The sequence below is a fragment of the Triticum aestivum genome, chromosome 7B, assembly GCF_018294505.1.
Source record: "Triticum aestivum cultivar Chinese Spring chromosome 7B, IWGSC CS RefSeq v2.1, whole genome shotgun sequence".
Lineage (NCBI taxonomy): Eukaryota > Viridiplantae > Streptophyta > Magnoliopsida > Poales > Poaceae > Triticum > Triticum aestivum.
The window spans coordinates 674,354,216-674,358,540 of record NC_057813.1 but is presented as its reverse complement, the minus strand read 5'-3'; the positions used below and the strand labels follow the sequence as shown (position 1 = coordinate 674,358,540).

Genomic DNA, 4,325 nt, shown 5'->3' with positions numbered 1-4,325 from the left:
GTATAAATATTTACTAGAAATGTGACATGCATTTTGTCAAAACTTCTGAACATTTTTTGTGACTTGTACTGATGTATTCTAAATATGGCACAAACAAAGTTTTTACACTGTGTTAATTGTTTTCAATGCATGGTAAATGGTATAAAAGATTGAAGTTATTAACTGATGAAATATACTCCTTCAGTTCAGAAATAACTGGTCATGTTAATTATTTCCGAACGGTGGTAATATGTATTTATAATATTTCAAAATATAAATAAAACACATAAAAAAGGGAAGAAAACTAACATATGGGTAAAATATATGTTTATGGATCTGGCCGAGCGCAGGAGGCGAGCAAACATACCGTCTCTCTGTGTGGGTGAGACAAAGAAACGCCCTCCGGCCTATTGCAAGATGGTAGAACCGCCCGCCTAATAGAACGCCTTTAATGGGACGGCCTAGTCAAGCTCTATAAATTTGTTCGTTTCTTTGGCGCCTTGTTCTCATTTTTTACATTTATTTTTTTATTCTCATTTATATTTCAGAATATGTACAAGTTACTTTACTTCATTTCCAAAAAGTTTACGGCTCATTTAAAGTATTAGTTCAATATAAGAATTATTAAATAATTTATAACAAATGTTCATATAAATTAAGAAAATGTTTATCACATCTTTAATTTTTCACGGGTTTTAAAATTATGTGCATGGCACGTTTAAACAACATTTATATAATGCACAAAATTCACTCGCATAATTTTTGAAAAGATGCATACCATTGAAAAAATATTGTGACAATTTAAAAAATATTCATGACACTAAAAAATGTTTCACACATTTTTTAAAAATGGTGATGGCAATTGTGAAAAAAGATTGATATGTGTTAATAAAATGTGCAACACTTAAATTTTGTTTCACGCGTTTTAAAAAAGATGTTCATGGCATTCTCGAAGAATGTTCTATGTGTGTTAATAATATATTTACCACGTATTTTTAAAATGTTAAAGGTGCTTTTGGCAACTCTTAGAAGGTTCAACATGTATATAAAAGTTTAATGTGCCTTTGACAATGTTCAACATGTATCTGAAATGTGTTCAAGGTGTATCTACAAAATGTCCAGCATGCATACGAAAAATGTACAGCATGTATTAATTTTTTTCCGAATATTTGAAAGAATGAAGAAAACTAAAATAGAGAAAAAAAACAAAGAAAAGGTAAAACAAAAAATCAATGAAAGCACGTAGAAACAAAGAAGAAGAAGAAATTGCAAGGAAACTTATAAAACTGGTCTGAGCCAGTCCATATATAGAAGTTTTCTGAAACCACTCCAGTTGATTTTATACGACCTGGTAGGGTAAAAAATGCAAGACATAAGAAACCCCCGCACCTTACCGATCCAGTGGCTGCACGTGCATCGGCCTAGATCACACTGTCGCCCCCCGACACACGCATTCAGCAGCTCGATTATGCATCCGCCCCACCACCCGCCGCGCGATGGACGCATGCCGCCATCCGCATCGGGAGCCCCACAAACACCACCACAACGTTCTTGGCGCGTGCGAGCATGAGCGCATCAATGTGAGTTGCGGCTTCTCTTCTTGGAGGTTCGAGGTACAAAGACGTCGATCGGGGGTGGCCGGTGTCGCCTGTGTTAGAAGGGAATAGAAAGGGATTGATGGAATCGATGTTGTATTGGGACGTGGAGTTTGTGTGCACGAGCACAAATGCACTCTATATCTGGACAGTTCGTTGTAGTGGTGGGATCTGTGCCATATTATTTTATGCCTCAATACAGAGCAGCAGTAATGAGTGGAATACATGGTGTATGTAGGTCATTGTGGTGAGTTGTGGGCCAGCGTAACGACCACGTTCCGTTGGGTGAGGTTATGAACGTTTGTGGATTAAAGCTGAGTCGTCATCCGATTCCTTGACGCCTTGCTCAACCGTGGCACAGTAAGAAGGTGATCGCCTTGTCCTCTCATTCTTTTTTTGGTTCTGCCCAATTCGGTTTTGCTGCGGGTGTTTTCATTGGTTATAGGAAAGTTTTAGAATCTTGTCTCAGACACCTAAAATACTAGAATAATTTTTGAATTTGCGGATATTTTCAACACATGCATCTTTTTTTAAGCCACAAGCATTTCCTAAATGTACGGACAGTTTTGGATTCATGAATATTTTGTGAATCCATTAACATTCTATTGAATTCACAAACATTTTCTAATTGCACGAACATTTTTGGATTCATGAATATTTTTTCATGAATATTTTATTGAATCCACAAACATTTTCTAATTGCACGAACATTTTTGGATTCATGAATATTTTTTCATGAATATTTTATTGAATCCACAAACATTTTCTAAATGGATGTAAAATTTTGGATTCGTGAATATTTTGTGAATCCACGAACATTTTCTAAATGCACGAACATTTTTGGATTCATGAATAGTTTGTGATTCCACAAGCATTTTTTTAATCTACTAACATTTTCTAAATGCACGAGCTATTTTAGATTCATGAATATTTCGTGAATCCACAAATATTTTTTGAATCGACAAACATTTTCTAAATGCACGGACATTTCTGGATTCATGAATATTTTGTGAATCTACGAACATTTTTTTAATCCACTAACATTTTCGAAATGCATGAATATTTTTGGTTTCATGGATATATTTTGAATCCACAAACCTTTTTTTTCAATCCACAAACATTTTCTAAATGCACGAACATTTTTCATGAATATTTTGTGAATCCACCAATGTTTTCTAAATGCACGAACATTTTGGGAAACTTGGATATTTTGTGAATCCACGAACATTTTTGTAAATCCGCAAACATTTTCGTGAAATTCACGAACACTTTTTGAATTTGCAAACATTTTAAAATTAATGAACATTTTTTTGATTCCATGAACTTTTTTTTGAATCCGAAACATTTTTAAACTCACAAACATTCGTTGAAATTCATGAATATTTTCTGAATTCATGCACATTTTTTGTAACTTGCTCTCGTCACATACAAACATTTTTAAAGCGGAGTAACATGGAAGGTTTTTAGCGGATGAGTCAAAATATTTGCGGGCATTTTGGTAATCCACGTTGGAGTTGGTGAAGCACGGCAAGCCGAAGGTGTATTGAATGCGTAGTGCGACACTGAAGCACTAGGCATCATTTGATCAATGGGTCACCAAGCATCTGACTGACCAAATTACGTAGCATGCAAATAATACTGACATGGTGGAGCGTTTTTTTTTTTTTTGTGGTTGAGCGAAGTATATTTTATTACTGAATAAAACAAGATCAACACATGGACGATCGGACACAGAACCATCTAATCTCTAGGAACTCCAACATAAAACCAACGGCGCACAAGGCATAACTTGAAATATTAGTGGGTAGCTAAACAGGGCGCTATTGCTTGGGCAGATTGACATAGATAAAGTCGTAAACCGGACGCTAAACGTACTCCACACGCACGTTATGTAAGTGCTCTACCGCACGAACAGTAACAGCAGCAGCGCAAGGACAAGAACTGTGGCGAGCAAACGTTGTGGCAACAGCAAGGAAATGCACAGTGCGAGCAACCGAGCTGGATCTGTGTCTGAAGACGGGCCACAACGTTTGAGAACACCTATGCTGGACGTGGCATAACCGCAAACGTTGCAATAAGAGTCTGAACAATGTGGGCCATATGAAATGACTGCAGGAATATATACAACGCAATATACTTACTGGAGTACTAGATGCAGTACGAATCTTGGAGGGAACGCTTGGCTAAGATAACCTGTGCATATGAGCTCGTGCTCAGATAGACACTTTCCGTTCTATTGCTGAGCACTATGGACGTATATATAGTAAGTACTACATGATTTGCTTGGAGTACAAGGCAAGATAAGGATAAATCCTATACTTTCTACTGTCGGGCCGGGAACGCGCGGGATCTCCACAAAATTCTGCTGTCGGCGACCGTCGCCGGAACCGAAACACCCAAGCGAAGCCATCCATGCCGGTCGATCGATCAAGGATCTACTCATCTACCACTGAATCTCATATAAATCCTTCACGTTGTCGTGGCTTGCATCCATCCATCGTTGCCTGCCAACGAATGTTCTCGAAAGAGAAAAAATCACTATAGGTCCCAAAACTTAAGCCGACTGACACTTTAGTCACTGTACTTTAAAACATCCTAAATATCATCCATATATTTGCTCTAGGGGTTCGCTTCGGTTCATATATACGATTTTGTGTATGTATACGCTAATCTAGCCGCGTCAACGCTTGCCACGCGTGCTTTGACTGCCACGTAGTTAGGGGAGAAGGAATACTCACCAATTCGGGGGAA

The 4,325-nt window shown here is 37.6% G+C and overlaps 1 pseudogene; it reads left to right on the top strand.

Annotated features, from left to right (window-relative positions):
* Window positions 1–1,475: 1,475 nt before the first annotated feature.
* Window positions 1,476–4,325, top strand: part of LOC123158423 (receptor protein kinase-like protein At4g34220) — a 4,750-nt pseudogene continuing 1,900 nt past the window's right edge.